Consider the following 20,234-nt stretch of genomic DNA (forward strand, 5'->3'; position numbering starts at 1 on the left):
GGAACAAGAAAGGTGTGGGGGGGGGAGGGTAGTCTTTGTCCTAGGAAGTTATAATTTAGTTGAGAAAGTCAATATACAAAAATTCAGAATAATCTTAAAATAATAAAACATAGGCTACTATTTCTTACTATACTAAGTATATAACTTAGTCTAAGGACTGAAAATAACTGTATAATTCTTTAAAATATGGTTTTAAAATTATATGTATTACTTCTCCTAAAGTATTTTCCTGGCTTATTCAATTACCTTTAAAACATATTCTAACCATGATAATTTAATACAAAGAGAAGCTTGACATATTGGAAAAATAATTCCTCCTCAGATACTTCAAAGAGACAAAGACTCATTTCTAAATCTTACATCAAAAACAAGTAAACAAACAAATCCTAAGCAATTAGTCAGGTATAACGCCTTACGCCTATAATCACAACATTCAGGATAAAGTGAAGCTAAAGGACTGCAGTGAGTTTGAGGTCAGCTTGGAGTGAAGATGTCTCAAATCCACATTCACTTCTACATCTGAGTACCAGATAATTTAGCTGAAGTTGGTTAATGTCACAACTACATCAGAAAAACATCAGAATTTAGTTCCAAATCGAATACCACTACTACTTGCCAAATAGAAAGGCTAAAACATAGGTTTTAGGATTTTTTTTTAAAAAAAAAAATGGAGGTTGGAAAGATTGTCTTAGTGATTCAGAGCATGCTCTGTTCCCAGCACCCAAGTCAGTCAGGTGCCCAAGATTGTAACTCAAGCTTCCAAAAAGCTAAAGCCTCTAGCCTCTAAGAATACCTGCACCTGGCCCCTCACAACAAACACACACACACAAACATAAAAACAAACTAGATGTTTAAAACTTTTGTTACCATGAGAACAAAAGGAATAAAAGACTATCCTGGAACTGCCTATTATTCGTTAACATTAGTGTGTCCTGACCTCTTGCAGACATTCAGAGACACTACAGTTGACCAGCTATCCCCTACCTGACAAAGCTTCCAAATGTTCGTTTCATTTATCATATAAACTTAAGATGTCTAAGAAAAGCCATTTAAAACTCCTGATAGAAGATGAATTCAATAGTTTCCCATGCAACCAACCAGTCCATCAACTAAAAGTGACACCATTAAATACTCATCAGTATCTGTGTCAGGTTTTCATTTTTGTTTTGAAAAAGCAGAAATATTTATCCTCTAACCCTTTAACTTGTACAATTCTGTAAATCTTAATTATATTCACAATGCCACACAGACTTCCACTACCAAATTTCAAAATAAACTTATAAAGAAGTTTACGCTGAGAAGCCTTGGGAGTTATCAGGCTTCACTACTCCAAGCCGTTGCACACCTCTTGCAGGTATTTATGCCGGCTGCCTGATTCAATTTCAATCCAAGAGGTTGTTTTTCTGCAATATAAATACCTGCAGGACGTTTTCTAAGCACACACTCCTTTATTCTGCATTTCTATACCCATGACACATTTTGGTTCAGCTCTTTTTAAAAACAAAAGTGTTAAGATGCTATGCAAGATAAACAAAAAATAGACCCTACTTTCTCTTCAAGGGCCATGAGCTATGCACCTGCCCACGCCAGTTAGTTCATTGGCCCTGCACAATGTCATGACTATTTGTCTCATTAGCCCCGACACCCACGTAGGTTACAAGTTCTGGAAACACGGAACATAGTAGTTTCCATTTATCACTCTGAAGCAATTATCAGAGAATCATATTCTTTACTGATCTAAAATGTAATATTTTCTCTTTTGCCAAACATTTCCAATTTAAGATGTTTAAAAATTAATATGATGCTAATTTAAGATGACTCAAAGCTAAAAGTACTCTTATTTAAAAGAAGACCAATTTATCTGGCTATAAGTAAATACTCAAATGAATCAACACATATTAAAATTTATTTCTCCAATAATAGCATAATGATTAAGAAACACCAGAAAAATTCTACTATACACCACTTGAGCTGAATGTTTCCCTAAGGGTATTTTAAAAGATGATTTAGCAGTTATGCTAACAGTAAGGACAAAGCCTGAACTCGAATTGGTCCATTCAAATACAAAATATTAAGAAACCTTATAACACAGGTAAAAAAGTGCTGGCCTCAAAGAACTGAGTTTGATCCTCAGGATTCACACTGTAGAAGGAAAAACCAACTCCCACGAGTTGTTACCTGACCTCCAAACATGCCATGCACCACTGTGTTGGGGGGGCGTATATGCACACCCATTAATAAATGTATATGGCATCACTGTGGGGGGGCATATATGCACACTCATTAATAAGTGTATATGGCATCACTGTGTTGGGGGGGCATATATGCATGCTCATTAATAAATATATATGGCACCACTGTGTTGGGGGACATATATGCACACTCATTAATAAATGTATATGGCACCACTGTGTTGGGGGGCATATATACACACTCATTAATAAATGTATATGGCACCACTGTGTTGGGGGGCATATATACACACTCATTAATAAATGTATATGGCACCACTGTGGGGGGGCGTATATGCATGCTCATTAATAAATATATATGGCACCACTGTGTTGGGGGGGACATATATGCACACTCATTAATAAATATATATGGCACCACTGTGTTGGGGGGCATATATGCATGCTCATTAATAAATGTATATGGCACCACTGTGTTGGGGGACATATATGCACACTCATTAATAAATGTATATGGCACCACTGTGGGGGGGTATATGCACACTCATTAATAAATGTATATGGCACCACTGTGGGGGGGTATATGCAACTCATTAATAAATGTATATGGCACCACTGTGGGGGGGTATATGCACACTCATTAATAAATGTATATGGCATCACTGTGGGGGGGTGTATATGCACACTCATTAATAAATGTATATGGCACCACTGTGGGGGGGTGTATGCATGCTCATTAATAAATGTATATGGCACCACTGTGGGGGGCGTATATGCACACTCATTAATAAATGTATATGGCACCACTGTGGGGGGGTGTATATGCACACTCATTAATAAATGTATATGGCACCACTGTGGGGGGACATATATGCACACTCATTAATAAATGTATATGGCACCACTGTGGGGGGGCGTATATGCACACTCATTAATAAATGTATTTTTTAAGAAAAAGAAATCACATTGTCATGTAGCTGTCCTTTTAACTGCTGTCTATGTTCCAATGTGTTTTTTCAAAAGCACTACACCTGGCAGTGTTCAGGGTCATTCTCAATTATACAGCAAGTGTAAGGCAAGCCTGAACTACATGGAACCTGGGTGTAGTGGCATACAGCAAGCACTTAGGAGTTCAGGCCAACCTGTTCTACACAGTAAATTCCAGCACAGACAGTGTTACAAAGTGATACCTAATCCTAAAATAAAAGTTTTTAAGTCCGTTGAGTATTCAAATTATACATACTAAATGTCTCCTTTTTGTGTAGACTTTCATTTTTTAGTTATGTATATGTCACTGTGTGTATCTGTGCGTCTAAATCTGTCATTTCAAATAAGTAAATCTTCAATTTGTATGTCCTAAATCTGAATGAGTAACAGATCATCTCGCCACTGAAAAGATCAGCTTAAGGAAACAAGCGTGTAAGAATCCTCTAGTTAACAAGGAGTCTGGAAAACTCAAATTCTTGTTCTATTCTACCATTAACTAGACAGATACCTGGCTAAGTCAACACTACTTTTCTTATCTGCAGAGAGGGGAAACAGGGAATTAATGCCAAAGGAATGCCCTTTACCCAGCTTAGGTCATTCAAACTAACTTCACTCTAACTTCCCATCAATTTATCAGTCTTCTCTAATCTTAATTCCAGAAGAGAGGCACCAATAGCTCTCCACCCTTTAGGCACATTAGTTTAGGGGAGGGAGAAGCTTGAAGTGTTAGCTTTCTCACTTTCCCCAAAGACCAAACCTCTATCCACAGTGATACAAAAAGTCTCGGCAGGAGTCTAGAACCAAGGTTCTCAGCCCTCTAATGAACTTAATGCATCTGATATGTTTTCCACTTTTTGTTACTTTTGTTTTCAGAATCACTGTCTATATTGAACAAATAGTCATGGGTTTGCTGTGCAACAAAACTGGAACTCTTGAAAGCACAAAGGGCAATTACCCTTGAATAAATAATATTCTAGAGTGGGCTTGCTTCATACCTAAGTTTTTATACAACTATATTAAAGCTGATATCAATTTTATATGTTTAAAGCTGACTATCATCAAACAAAATTAAAGTTCAGATAATACTGTCACGTCTGTTCTTTGCATTTGTGCCTCTCCTGACCCCAAACCTTGTGTGTACATGTATACACACGTGTTGGAAGGTTAGGTGGAGGCAGATTACAGTATTCTAATTAGTCTCTGTTCTATTATCAGCCGGGAGGTGGTGGTGCACACCTTTAATCCCAACACTTGGGAGGCAGAGACTGAAGATCTCTGTGAGTTCAAGGCCAACCTGGTCTACAGAGCTAATTTCAGGACAGCTAGGGCTATTGCACAGAGAAACCCTGTCTCAAAAAAGAATGTGTGTGTGTGTGTGTGTGTGTGTGTGTGTGTGTGTGTGTGAGAGAGAGAGAGAGAGAGAGAGAGAGAGAGAGAGAGAGAGAGAGAGAGAGAGAGAATTCAAAGAAAATCTCAAAGGATCTCACAGGGTACTTATCTTTCCTAATAACTTTTCGATGAAATGTGGACAAAACTTAGAAAAATCTATTAACTTCACTAAAGAAGCTGCCTATAATGCCTAGCTAACCATTATATGTTTTGACCTGACATTAACCAAGTAAAAAGAGAATCAATATTTAAAAATATCTTACCACCTGTATAGAAATAAAAATAGCCAGGTAATACATTGAGTTTAATGGCCTGTTTTTGATCATGACTATAATACCTTTTCTTCTCTCAACAAATATTTTATACTTTAATTTCGACTGGATGGATTCTAAGATGTTGGAATAGTCTAACATGTACGACTGGTCTAATAGTCATTTTGCACACACACACCAGTAGTTACAGCATATTCTTCCATTCTCCTTCTCTTTGTGATTATGAATACTAAACAGGCATACTGCTAAGAAGCCAGTGCCCTTTATTTCATTATTGTTTCATATGTATTACCTGTTGACAAGATGAACTTCATTTTATTAAGAAGGAACATTTTTTGAGACAGAGTCTCACTATTATAGTCTGGCTAGCCAGGTACTTGCAATGTGGACCAGGTTGGCCAAACTTACTATGACCAATCTGCTTCTACCGCCAAGTATCGAGATAAAAGGCATGCATTACCACATCCAGCCCCTACTTTAAGAGCTGGGTTCCAGTTTTTCACACTATTGAGTTGAAATCCCAAGCAAATACTTTAAACACTCTGTGAACTTAAAGAAGAAATTAAAGATGAGACTAGGTAAGACTTCCACTTAACATCTTAGAATCCAATCATGAAAGATTAAAATAAAATATTTAATATTTTGAGAGAAAAATTAGTGATGAACATAGGACTTCGGTACCATGAAAAGTCATCCTTCAAAAGTAAAGGAAAGCCGGGCATGGTAACGCGTGCCTGCAATCCCAACACTTGGGAGACTAAGGCAGGAGGATTGCTCTGACTTTGACAAGAGACCTGGCTACAGAGACACCCCCTCCCCTTTTAAGTTAATTCTCTTGAGACTCTACCAGATAGACACTTTCGTCTCTTTCCCCTTGCCCCCATGACAATGATGTATTTAAGACTTCTCATGCTAAGAATGAGGACTATAAAGAGCTTTCATGCAAGAACCTTAGTCTCAGAATTTCTAGCTAAAGCAAGAACCTGAAGGTCATCTCTGTGCAGTTTCTAGAGTAAGAATGCATTACATCTATTTCTTTATGCAAATGAAAAATTCTTAATAGGCTTTGGTACCCTTACAAATCATTTACAGTACTCAGTAAATCTTTCTCCAAAGTCTGTGATACCTGTTACTTGTTTCCTAAGTTGCTTGTTGTCATTTTTTTTAATTTTAAATAAAATTAGATAAATGCCGGTTTTTTTATCTCTCTATGCCTTCAGTCCTGGTACAAATAAACTTAATGCAAATGAAAAAAAACAAAGAAAAACAAAATATTTCTGGAACAATCAATTAACAATAACTATCCACAGAGCTATAAAAAATAAAAAGAGTATGATATAGTTAGTCATTCTGTTGGATAAGTGAAGATATAAACTAAGACTTCAGCTTTTGTTTCCTTATTACTATAAGAGACATCTTAATATACAAGTATGCTGGCCTCTTTCTAAATCTCCTGAGAGCTGGCATCACAGACATGAAATACCAAGCTCAGAATCAACTTTTCTTATTTTTTTTGCCTGAATTTGACAGGAAACTTTTCTTATTCTTAGCTGACAAACAGATAACTATTTGTTCAAAATAACAGTAACAACAATGTATTTGATTATGTACATTAATGCATATATTACATGCAAACTTATGAGTGCTTACATGTAAGTGAAATGGGTGACAACAATGATACAAGGAACAAGCAGAAAAGAATCAGAATAATTTGTCATAATAAGGTGCTCAAATTATATTCTCGAAGCAGTGTTATCTGAAAATGTGTTTATAGGTTGGGGGGGAGGGATATCTTTAATTCCAGCACTCGGGAAGCAGAGGCAGGCAAATCTTTGTGAGTTTGAGGAAAGCCTGGTTTACAGGACAGCCAGGACACAGACTGAAATGCTGTCTCGAGAAACCAACAAGAAAAAAAATGTGTTTATATTAGCTATAATGTATATGGTAAACTCCGAGGCAACCAATCACAAAAAAAGTAGGGAAGGAAGTATAAGTGATCTACAAAGGAGAAAAGAAAATGTACTCATGTAAAATATTCTAGCAGAACAAAAAGGGGCCGAAGGGGAAAACAATATAAAAACAGGAACAAAAAATAAGCAATAGTAACAAATCCAATAAATATTTATCCAGCTGTATCACCATGGAATACAGTGGTATCTATACACTTAGAAGACAAGATGCCGACAGAATAATAGAAAGGTAAAACAACTAGAGCTTGAAGGGGTAGCATTTGCCTCCAGGCAAGAGTACCCAGGTTCAATTCCTAACAATTAAAAAACAAAACAACAAATCCCTATGGCCTAGAGGAAAACACAAGTTAAATGTAAAGTTATACACAGAGGAAAGTAAATCCAGAATACTATCTTAAAGAAACTAAAATCGGGCTGGAAAAATAAGAGTTCAGCAGTTAGGACCACTAGCTGCTCTTTCAGGACTGAGGTTCAATTCCCAGCAACCACATGGTGGCTTACAAGTCTATAATTCCAGTTCTAGGGGATCTAACTCCCTCTGCTGGCCTCCATGGACACCAGGCATCCAAGTGGTATGTATGCAAAGTACTCACACATATAAAATTTAATAGAAACTGAATCAATAATTAAAAATCTTCCAACAGAAAACACAAGGTTCAGATAGATTCCCTGGTGAATTCAAGAAAATATTTAGGAAAGAAATTGCTTAAATACTCTACAACCTCTTCTAGAACATATAAATAGAGAAGTTCTAACTCTTCCTATGAGGCTAGCAATAATGCCAAAACCAGACATGAGAAAATGGCAGACCAATATTATAAAAATATCTTCAACAAAAATTAGCCAAAAAAATTATATACTATGATCAAGTGGGATTTATCCCAAGTATGCAAAATGACTCAATATCTGAAAATCGATTAGTGTAATCTATCACATCAATGAATCACCAAGAAATACAGCATGGTTATATCATTGTTATATATATTGTGAAGAGATGGAATATCCAAGGCTCATTCATGATAAAGTCTCTTTGTAAGCTAGAAAGAGAAACCCAAATTGACAAATGTCTAAAAACAAAACAAACAAAAAATGCCTAGTAAATATCACCCTTCATGGTTGTTGCCAAGATGCCACTTCTTGGCTTCACTTATGGAGTCAGTCAACAGAATCCCCACGAAAAGTCTACCAAGTTATTTTATTGATAATGGCAACCAAGCGTGTCAAATGAAAAGGATTGCACTATACTGAAGGATAGCTATGAATGTGGGCCAACACAAGAATATACCCTTACTTAAAATACTATGAGAACTTTTTGCATTTTTCGTAAATCAATTGCACAGTTCAAGAGTGAACTTTGTAGATGACAACACATCATGTCTTTATATCATAGGGTTGGATGTTCCTGGGTTAACAGCAAAAGATCCACAATAGTTAACACAATACTGAAGGAACTGAACAAAATCAGACAACTGATACTATAACCAACCTCAAAACCTCTATACAAAACCACAAAAATCAAGACAGTGGGGTATTGACAAAAGAACAGTCAAATGGACCAGTGAAACAGAAGAGGGAGTCCAGAAATAGGCTCACACAAACATAGACAGCTGATCTTTGACAAAGAAGTAAAGATAATTCAGTGGAGGAAAAACATTTTTAACCATTTTTTTCTGGAACAAATACGGTCATTCATATGTAAAAATAAATAAATCTAGAAACAGACACAAAAATTAAGTAAAATTAGATCACAGACCTAAACGTAAAAGGTTAAAAAAAAAAACTACAAAATAATTGAAGAAAATCTAGATTACACTGGGTCTAATACTGATAATTAAAAAGTTAAACTTCTTTATGAAAGACGATGGCAAAGCAACAAGCCTTCTAAAACAGAAAGCAGAAGGTCTAAGTGTATTCACTGGGGAATTCTAGCAAATATTTAGGTAAGAAATGACTTCAATTCTCTATAAATTTCTTCCAGAAGAATGATCAGTAGGGTTAGGTGTGGTAGCCCACACCTGTAATCCTAGTACTCAGGAGGCTGAGGCAAGAGGATGGTGATATGACCAGCTTGACTTACACAGAGACTGTCTCAAAAACAAAAACACCTCCCAAAATACCCCAAACAAAAAAACCCACCTAACTTCTAACTTTAGATTAAAAAGAGAAATTAATTCACCTATATGTTGAAATATTTTTCAATATACACAAGTAAGAAAATAGAGAGTTTAGGGTTGGATTGTTGGATCAGTAGTCAAGAGCTCTTATCCTTGCAAAGGACCCAGGTTCAATTCCTTCCACCCATATATTGGCTCACAAAGATCTGTAATTCCAGTCCTAAGTGACCTGACACCCTCTCCTGACAACCATGGCCACAAACAAGTATATGGTACACATACATTCAAACAGGCAAAATACTCACACTCATAAACTGATAAAATAAATTACCCCCCCCCAAATAAACAGTTTTGTATAAAAATAGTGTACTGGGTGTGGGTGGTGCACACCTTCTCAGCACTCAGGAGACAGAGGTAGGCACATCAATGTGTGTTGGAGTTGCTATGTAGACCAATATGGTCTACTTAGCAAGTTCCAGGCCAGCCAGGGCTACATAAGACACTGTCTAAAAATATTAAAAAATATATAAAAAGTTTAGGAACATACATTTAGAATTTTCAGAATAAGTAATTTCTACTTTAACATCATAAGCACTCAACAAATAATTATTTGAAACTAAAAGCCAATCAGACAAAACTAAAAGAAAATAATTCTAACCTTTTAAAATAAACACAAGGATTGTCCAATATTATATTTGTCTACTTTATCAAGAATTAAATATGTTCCCCCCAAAAAAAGCTTACAGAAAATAAGAAAAGGCAAAGGCATGGGTTCTGTTAGCCAAATAATCATCTAAATTATATATACAGATGTCACAATCCAGGGGTTAACTTGTTTTAGGCAGTGCTCCAATCAGTCCTACTGCCAGGGCAGCTAACATGTCTTTACAGTAAACCCCTTTGAGCCCCTCCCATTAATAATATAAGCAATGCTTTTTCAAACTCTTCTGAAAGTCTTCTTTCGTGGGGCCACTGATAAGGTTCAGTGGGTAGACACTGCTGCCAAGCCTCACTGTTTAAATTCTATCTATGCAACAACATGGTAGGAGAAAACTGACTTCTCCACGTTGTCCTCTGACTCTGGCCCTATGCATGGGCCATGACATCAGTGTGCCTGTACACACACACACACACACACTTAAGTTTTAATTTACAAATGAAACTGTTTCTTGATAAACATTTATAATATAAAAGAATTCTTAAGAAAATACACCTATCCAGTTGACAAAAGTATGATAAAGCAGGGTTTGGGAGGATATGGGAGAACATTCTAGTAGGTAGGTTTCTCATCATTTGGGAAGCTATTGGAGATCATCTATAACAGTGGTTCTCAACCTTCCTAATGCTACAACCCTTTAACATAGCTCCTCATGTTGTGGTGATTCCTAAGCATAAAATTATTTCATTGCCACTTCATAACTGTAGCTACCGTTATGAATCATAATGTAAAAGCTGGTATGAAAGGATATCTAATATGTGATTCCTGAGGGGGTTGTAACCTACAGGTTGAGAACCACTGAAGCTCCAGAGATACACCACTTCTAAATGTCCAAGTTAGTGACAGGCACCAAAAGAAATATTAAATGTCATCCTAACCCTCCTAACCAGAGCTACATGGCAAGGCTCCATCTTAAAAAATAATAATAAAAAAAAACCGGTATATTTTGGGGGCTGAGTTGGATTTGAGTTCAAATCAGACTGAGCAGAGTAAGGAACTATCTAAAACCAACCAACTCCACATTTTAAAACAACATATGTAGTGATATTTTGTTTGTAATCTAACAAATAAAGTTAGCCTGAAGATCAGAGTGCAAAGTTAAGTCACTAGGTAGCCACACACCTAAGCCACTGGTCAGTCATAAAGGACAGGCAGTGGTGGCCACACCTTTCATCTCGGGGACACCTGGGCGACTTGGAGTGAGTCATTCTAAGAGAGAAACAGATTTCACAACTTTGATCCCAACACTTGGGATGATGCACCTTTAATCTCAGAACTAGAGAGAAATGTAAGGCAGGAACTCAGTGCAGTCTCTGTGCAGTCTGAGGTAGTCATCCTGAGGACAGGATCGCCCCTCTGTTTGCCTGAGCCTTGGTAGAGGTAAGAACTAACACCTTGGCTGTTTTGTTTTTCTGATCTTCAGCTTCAACCCCAACATCTGTCTCTGGGTTTTTATTATTTGTGCTACAAACATAAGCATGTAAATGTGTGTGTGTGTGTGTGTGTGTGTGTGTGTGTGTGTGTGTGTGTGTTGACCATCATATGTCTGTGCACCACATGCATTCCTGTTGTCCAGAGGTCAGAAGAGGGCATTAGATCCCCCAAAACTGTAGTTATGAGTGACTGTGAATGAATTATGAATCAAACCTGGGTTCTCTGCAAGTGCTCCCAATCACTGAGCATCTCTCCAACCTCAGAAACCTAAAAGTTTATGAACATGTGGGTGTATTAAAACATGCTTGGGAACCCAGAAAGACAAATATCATATGTACTCACTCATAAGTGGTTTCTAGACACAAAGCAAAGAAAAACCAACCTACAGTCCACAAGCCAAGACAACCTAGGCAACAAAGAGGGACCCTAAGAAAGACAGACATGCATGCATTTACACAGGAAGGAGAAAAAGACAAGATCTCTTCAGTAAATTGGGAGCGTGGGGGTCAGAGAAGAGAAAAAAAGGGAGGGGAGAAAAAAAGTATAGCTCAGTTAAAATTTAAAAAGATTTATTCATTAAAACATGCAAACAAAAATATTCCTGGGAATACAAATTATCTGGGTGAGGAGTTCCATCATACAGCTCTTCTCTCTCTCTCTCTCTCTCTCTCTCTCTCTCTCTCTCTCTCTCTCTCTCTCTCTCTCTCTCCCCGGATTTGGTTTTTCAAGACAGCGTTTCTCTGTAGCTTTGGAGTCTACCATAGAACTCGCTCTGTAGACAAGGCTGGCCTTAAACTCACAGAGACTCATCTGTCCCTGACTCCCAAGTACTGAGAATAAAGGCATGCACCACCACTAATCAGCCATCATACATCTCCTTGAACATAATTATTTGAAGAAAAATATAAGCAACTGATTATTACTAGTGGTAATGTTTCATACTTTATATTATATTTTATACTTGAATTTAAAAATACATTTATTGTTGAAAAGAAATCTAAAATGTAGAAAAGATAATATATAAGTATGCTCAGGAAAGCAAAAACTGTTTCAATAGAAGAAGCAGAATTAAACTGTGTTTCCAATGAACTACGCAAACACAAAAACACATATATGAGAAAATAAACAGAAAATGGTAACTAGTAGTCATTTCTGAATAGTAGGATTATTTTGTTTTCTTCTTTATAAGTTACTCCTTGTTAATATTAGTATAAGAAAAAAAAGAAAGCAAATCATAAAATGTAAACCAGTAAAAAAAAAAAAGGTATGCTCCAATTAAACTTGTAAGACTATTGTTTTTCAGATTCTGAAAAGTTTAGGGCTAATAAAATGACTCAGTGATTAGAAGTATTTGCCACTGAGCCCAACAACCTGAGCTAGTTCCCCAAATCCATACGGTGGAAGGAGAAAACGGACTCCCAAAGTTGTCCTGATACCTCCCCCTCCCAACAAATAAAAAATTATTTTAATTTTAAAATTCTAAGAAAGATTAGACCATGTTAACTGCCCTAGTTAGGATTCTACTGCTGTGAAAAATACCATGACCAAAGGCAACCTGGGGAGGAAAGGGATCATTTCACCATATGGAGAACTCAAGGAAGGACGCTAGAGGGAAGAACTGAAGCAGAAGCCATGGAGGAATACCGCTTGCTGGTTTGTCTGCCCTAGCTTGTTTTGTTTGCTTTCTTAAACACCCAGGATCACATGCCCAGGGGTGGCATCCCCCTGCCAGGAGGCTAAGCCCTCCCACGTCAATCATTAATCAAGAAAATGTCTCACAGACTTGCCTACAAACAGTAACAACGCTCCTTTTCCTAATGTTGGCCTATGTCAAACTGACCAAAATAGGAAGGAAGGAAGGGAGGGAGGGAGGGAGGGAGGGAGGGAGGGAGGGAGGGAGGGAGGGAGCAGGACATTAACATAGCTTGTTTAAATTAGTATCCAAAACCACACAAGCCAAAAGAATTTAGACAGTGTTAAACTTCTAATTTTTAAGTGTTTAGGCAACCACTGAGCTAAATCCCTAGCCCTGGGAATATCTTTAGTTTTACATTTCTAAAGACAGTTTAAGATTCTATTTCTAGCACTGTGATATCACAATGGATAATAGTCCCTTCCTCTATGAATCAGATAAAGATATCACTTGGAAAATCTTCAGACTAAATCTCAATTTATATTGTAAAAAGAAAGTATATATAAAGGAGGATTTGAGTATAGGAAGTGTCAGAAGTAGGGCTGAACATGATGCTTATGTAACACTGTAATAAAATGTTACATATGAAAAATACAGAACACTACTGAGAAATTGGGGTCCTAAACAGACAGATGCACAATACCATCGTATTAGAAATTGCAGTACTTTATAAGTTCTCCCCAAACTAAACTAGGAAGTTGATACAATTACAACCACCATCAAAAGAAAACTATTTTCTTAAAAACAGAAATTAACAAGATGGAGGTAGAAATGTGGTTCAACTTCCAGCATCACAAAAATAATAAATCAAACAAAGTGATTCTAAAATCCATATTATTAAAAAATGACTTTGATTAGTCAAAACAATCGTGAATAGACTGAAGGATTTACTCTACCTGATTTCAAACTAATGATATTTAAAATAATTAATACTGGCAAAAGGACAGGGAATTATTACATCAATGTAACAGACAGTCCATGGACTGACCCACACTTATAAAATCAAATGATTTTTCGAAACAAGGAACTCAGGGCAGATAAAGAGGAAAGTGGTTTTTGAAAAATATTGAAACAACTAGACATAAAGGAGGGAGGAGAGCTTCAATTTCTACATCATATCACAATAAAAATTTAATTTAAAATGGAGCATAGCAAGAAATGCAAGAACTAAACTTATAAAACTCATACAAGAGAAAATACAGGAATATGTCTTTTCAACTTTGAAATAGGAAGTTATTAGGACACAGAAAATACCTATAATCATAAGAAAAATTAACACTCTTAATGAAGTCCATTATTAAAACATTTAAAAAGTTATACAGCACAAGGTGAGTATTATGAAACACATTGTTAATCTTGGCACTCAGGAGGCTGAGGTCAAAGTATTTTAATGAATTTGAAGTCATCCTAGGATACATGACAAGCCCTGTCACACACAAAAATGAAAAAATAAAAGCAGGCAAGCACCAAATTAAGAGAAAATATATCTGGCTAAATAGCTTGTATTTAGGATATAAAGAACTGTTACAAGCCTAAAAAAAAAAAAAGGATTGAATTTTAAAAGTAAGCAAAAATCTTACACAGTTATATCCCAAATGACTAATAAGAATATGAAAAGTTGGGACTGGAGAAAAGGTTCAGTGTACTATTCTTGCGGAGGATCTGAGTTCAGTTTTAGCACCATATCAAGCATTTACAACTACCAAGAAGAAAGAACACTTGTTCTTGCAGAGAACCCAGGTTCAGTTGCCAGAATCACAACCCCTCCTAACTCCAGTTCCAGGGGATCCAAATGGCCTCTTCTGACCTCAGTGGATACACATGGTTACACATACATATATGCAGATAAAACACTCAAACACATAAAAAGATGTAAAGAAAAAGAAAAATAAAATTTTAAGCCAGGCACCTGCCCCTAATCCCAGCACTCAGCACTTCTGTATGAGTTGCCTTGATCAAGGTAATCTTTTCACAGAACTACAGCAGTGTTTAAGAGACAAGACAAAATAACACAATGAACTGCAAAAACATTTATGATATGCTATCAGGACTTATTGTTAAATGTTCATCGTTCTTAACAAGCAATGACTTAAACAGGATGAGTACACCCCCATAGAAATGTTTGACTTTGTCCATTTAATTGAACAGAGACAATTTTATATGAACAAACAGTATGCAGGACCGAAGTTTAAAAAGTCTCCAGTCTATTAAGTTTCCCATCAATTGCTCATTTAAAACTCCTAAGTAAACACACAGATAGTGTAAGGGAAGCTTGAGTCTGTAGGTCATTCGGATCTCTAATGTGCTTAAATAAATAAATAAGCAAACAAACAAACAGGCTACAGTGATGAGCTTAAGTCAGCATGAACTATACAGTGAATTCTAGTACAGCCTGGGCTCCGATTTAAGAATTTGGGAAAAAAGAAAAGCCCAACAACAATAAAATAATGACTACACTTTCAGAGAGTACCCCGAGGAGTCAAAGGCATAGAGACAAAGTAAGAAAGTTGCTCCTAGAAGCTGCAGTAGTAGATGTGAAGTTACTGTCTAACAGGTAGAATTTCAACTTGGGATTGTGAAAATGCTCTGGAAAGGGACAATGTAACAGTTACACAATAACATGGAACTTCTTTCCTCTGGGAGACAGGGATTCTCTGTGTAGCCCTGGCTGTCCTCAAACTAGCTTTGTAGACCAGGATGGCCTCAAACTCAGAGACCCACCTGCTTCTGCCTCCCAAGTGCTGGGATTAAAGGCGCAAGCTCCTCAACATGAACAGATTTAACAGCACCGAAAGTTAACTATTTAAGGCTTAAAATGGCAAAAGTTGTATAAAGATTTTAACACACGAGAAAAAGAGGCAGCACAGGAAGGTGGTAAAAATACAAGAATTAGGCTACCTAGTTGTAAATCTCTATGTTTACTTCATAGCTGTGTAGTCTTTGGGAAAGAAACTTACTACCTCTGCTTGTTTTCTCAAATAACAGACCTCCTTCATAGAGGCACTGTGAGGAATAAATAATTCAATACTATAAAGTGTTGAAAATAGTACATATTATATAGTAACTATTTATTATAATTTTAAAACATCTTTTGAGTCAGGGCTTTAGTATATAGCTTAGTCTAGGCTTATTCCTCCTGCCTTAGCCTCTTGAGTGCTCTGATTACAATGGTTACTCCTGATTTCAAACATTACAAACTAGACTACAGGCTTTGTGGGGGTGGTAGGTATCAAATCCAGGTCCCTACCATGGTAACTGCTCTCGACTTGAGCTGTATCTCCAAACTGTTTAATGAACTTTAGGTCAAGTGTCTAAAGACCCTTAAAAGCTCTTTATCAAAATAAAATTTTAATTATTCTTTTTGTTTTGAGGCAGTCTCATGATGTAGGTAGGCAGTCCTTAAACTCAGCACCCTCCTACCTGGACCCTTCAAGGCTCATGCTACCAATCTTAGCTCCTCAACAAATTGGGTGGTGGTGGCACATGCCTTTACTCCCAGCACTTGGGAGGCAGAGACAGGTGGATCTCTGGGAGTTCAAGGCCACCTTGGTCTAGAGTCCCAAGACAGGCTCCAAAACTATCTCAAAACAAAATCTTAAGATCAGTAAAAAAATAACACAGAAACCAGTAATCTACTCCAAGCTCCTCATTTTACAGGTAAAGAAATTAAGAACGCAATAGTTAGCCTGAGGTTACATATCTTACTCCATTAATATTACTTTTCTAAAGAAATAGTTGGGGATAATACCAATGTATTCACAACTTCCAAAGCAAAGCAAATATGCATCCCAGACCTGCTGCCCTCGTTTCTTTCTAGTCCACTAAGTATTTATTTGAAGAGAGCCAAAACCCAGTAAAACCGAAACAAAAAAAACACAATTATCCTCAAAGATGGTTAAAAACATCTGGCCAGAAAAGTGTTAAGTTGTGTAAACATTCTCAAAAGATGTCTGCCACTCCACTACTGTCAGCCAACTGACTGCATAATCTCAGTGAGACCTGAAGAGTCTGCCTGTGTGGAACACTACATAGAGCTAATACTCATCACAAAAAAACGACCACACATAGTTCCTCACTAAAATCAAACAGAAGTGAGTGGCAATCCAAACACCACAAAACACCTGGTGAAAAAAAAATCAAATGCAAGAAAGGTTTTTAAAGGGTGTCCTTATTTTGCTACTTCTCCAACTTTCTTCTTAGAGAATTTGAATTTTTTTTCATGTGTGTGGGGGTGGTGACGGCTGGGTTTGTTGGTTTTTCAGACAGGGTCTCATTTTGTAACTCATGTTGACCTGGACTGCATTGCAATCCTCTTGCCTCAGCCTCCTGTGTGCAGAGACTACAGGCATGATCCACCATGTCTGGCTCCTGAATCCAGCTCCAAAAAGAATATCACCACCTACACGTGGAATGTCTTCCTCTCCAAGTCTACACTGTTGAAATCCCACCAGTCCTGTTGAAATAATCGAAATACATGATGCACATGTATGAAAATGAAACTCATTATTATGTATAATTAATATGTGCTAATAAAATATTATTTTTAAAGAAAATATCCAACCTTTTAAAAGACTCCACCCATACATTGGCAGCTTCCATAGATTCACCCCACCACTGACCTCAATGTAGAATTCACCTTTTCTTCACTGCCTTATGCTATGCCTCTATAATGCACTATTACCAATATTCACTTCTGACCCACCCCCTCACAAGATCGACAGCCGACACCCCACCCCCAGCAGTAGGAAAAAGAATTAGCATGTATTGAGCCTCTCACAGATAGGTAAGGGGCTACCAATTTTGCGTTATCTCGTTCAATCTTCTTGATAACAGGCTAAAAGGTAAACAGGTGGTGTATGACTGTTTACCTGTAGAGAACTACTGCGGCTTATGGCTTGCTTATCCACCCTCACATTGCTAACGTATTATTCTGTATGGACCGTTAGTTTACTCTGCTTCAATGCGCCTTTTCTGCCACTCTCAGTGTTGTGGGGTGTTCGTTTTGTGTCTCCCACTGTACCTGAGTAGGTTTCCACACTGTTTGCTGACTTCAGTATTCTAACGAACACGAAGTCACCCTTTAATAATCGAATCACGCTAGCCCGCTATGTCCACGGAGGACTTTACCCACTTGGGCGGCTCTCCACTTCTCCATGAGAAACGCTGCAGGCAGTATCCACCCCGAACTGCTCTTCCCACAGAATGTATGAAATGCAACACAGAGGAAAGTGCAACTCTTGTATCATTTTCCAAAGCTCTTATTTCATACTAAGGCACATCTTTATGTCTACATAAGGATCAAGCAGTCTCCGGTTCACACAGTGGGGCCATTCTAAGACAATGTCTGAATGGGAAAAGGGTATCAGCATCTTAAAACGAAGGCATCCTTCCTTCCGACACTATTAGGCAGCCTCCTCCCTTTCTGTCGTCCTCCACTGAACTGCAGTTTGGATTTCCGGCGGGAATGTACGCGGAAAGATGAGATGAGGCTAAAAAGCACTGGAGCAATTACTTTGCTTAATTAGAAGACACCGAAAGCACCCCGCCTTTCGACGGCTCTGCATTGAACTAATTTATGAAGGCGGGCAGGGCATAAAAGCTAGAACAAACCCGCATCGAGCGGTGTCTGCGGCTACCGAGGGGCCAGTCCCTTTCCACCCGCGAGCAGTCCCCGGCCACCGGAGCCCAGCGCGGAGCAGAAGCCCTGCCGCACCTACCCAGGCGCCCACTCGCCCTATTGTCTGCACGATGCCGCCCCGAGTGGGGGCAGCCCAGGCCCCGCCGACCCCTACCCACCGCAGGCCGCCTGGCTGGGCGCAGCCCCAACGCCGAGAGCTCGGCAGCGACCCCGCCCCGGGCTGCAGCCGCTTGCTCTCGCCCGGAGGGCCACGCCGGGAGCCAGGAAAATGGAGGCGGCAGCGCCTCCCGGGGACCTGGATCCTTCCTTTCCCCGACCTCGAGGGCCAGGCGGTGGAGCACTCACCGTGGCAGCCCCTCGGCCCTCCGGGAGCCCCGCGCGAGGCAGCAGCTGCTCGCGTCCCCCCGCCGCGCCGCCGCCTTCCAGGCGCGCCGCTCCTCTCCCTCAGCTCCCGCGGCGCGCGCTCCGGGACTGACTGACCGACCCACAGAGCGGGCGTTGGCAGGGACGGGGCGGGGCGACCGAGCGCCCGGCGGCGCGGACCGCAGAGCCCCTGCGTCCGGCCTCGGCACGCAGGGCGGGGCTGAGGGTCGTGCGGCCCAAGGGCGGACCGACTAGCGCGCGGCCGCGCGCGCGCTCCCCGCCGCGGCCTCCGGCTCACTTCCGGCGCGGGTGGTGGCGCGCGCCTCCCGCCGCCTGGTCAGCAGCCCCCCCACCCCACCCCGCCCCCGTCCTCCCTCCCTTCCCCCACCCCCGCCCCAGCGCACACCGTCCGACCCGCAGGCGCCGGGCCGCACCCAGCCTCGGCTGGCCTCCTGCGCGCGTCCCCGAGAGCCGCCTCCTCCAGGAACCGGTGAATCAGAGAATGAATGAGCCGAGAGGAAAATCCCGCTGCGGTCCCGCCCTCCGTTGCCCTTCCCGGTGGCTCCCGTCTGAGGCTTTGCACCTTTGCCTGCCGTCCACGTACTCAGTCTCCAGAAAACAGCCCCGAGCTAACCCAGACACCCGCTGCTTTAGGAAATCCCATTTTAGCCCCAAACTGCCGTTTCAGGAATCAGACACCCGGCTCATCTCTACCTTTTCACGTCAAAGCCTGCTCATCTGGGTCCCCAGTTTCTGTCCTCCCTTACTGAAACTGTTCGTAGTGCGGGTTTTGGCATCTTATATGCCCGAGTATTACACTTAAATGGTGAATTTGCTCCCAAGCTCCGTGAGGATACTGCTTATTTTTTATGCAGATTCGACTTAGGCAGACTTAGATTTCTTTCGATTAACGTCCTTATTACGACCTTCATGTAAAGTTGATCAAAGGAAAGAAAAAATAGTATTAAATTACCTCTGCTTGGCTATGTACTTTGTTAGCACTCAAGAAATTGAACTGTGATCTGGAATTGGCTGCGTTGAACGTTTAGCATTCTTTTTTCGTGTCTTCTTGTCAGCTCTTTAACAGTTTGTGTATTTTGAATTTTCACATCCCTTCCCCCACCCCACCCCCAAAAAGAGAGACCATGTCTTTCTGAAATTCTGGCTCTCTTTCTAAGAATGAGTGTTCATTTCCCTGTTCTAGGACCAAATCCTAGTTTGATTAAGTGCATTCTCCTTCCTGATATTCTTAAGGATTTCCAAGTGGTTTCAGTCCTATTTTACAATCTTTAACGACCTGGTGCACAATCTGTCCAAACTGGTGTTTAGAACCGTAGAAGTTTCACACTTGAGATGCCCGTGCTTTGGAAATACATGCAATTTGTATTTTAAGTTCAGTAGGTTCTTCAATAATCTGGTGTAAGATAACACCATCTAGTAAACTAAAAATAGTGGAGGTGACCA

At 39.4% G+C, this 20,234-nt stretch overlaps 1 protein-coding gene across 5 annotated transcripts in view; it reads right to left on the minus strand.

Annotated features, from left to right (window-relative positions):
- Raph1 (Ras association (RalGDS/AF-6) and pleckstrin homology domains 1) overlaps nucleotides 1-18,888 on the minus strand; it is an 85,760-nt gene extending 66,872 nt beyond the window's left edge. For all 5 annotated transcript variants that reach the window (XR_012908198.1, XM_075951913.1, XM_075951912.1 and 2 more), the window contains exon 1: nucleotides 18,753-18,888. The gene's annotated coding sequence lies outside the window, so the exon portion shown is untranslated. The remainder of the gene's footprint in view (nucleotides 1-18,752) is intronic.
- Nucleotides 18,889-20,234: the final 1,346 nt, after the last annotated feature.

Source organism: Microtus pennsylvanicus, chromosome 17 (genome assembly GCF_037038515.1).
Source record: "Microtus pennsylvanicus isolate mMicPen1 chromosome 17, mMicPen1.hap1, whole genome shotgun sequence".
NCBI classification, from domain to species: Eukaryota; Metazoa; Chordata; class Mammalia; order Rodentia; family Cricetidae; genus Microtus; species Microtus pennsylvanicus.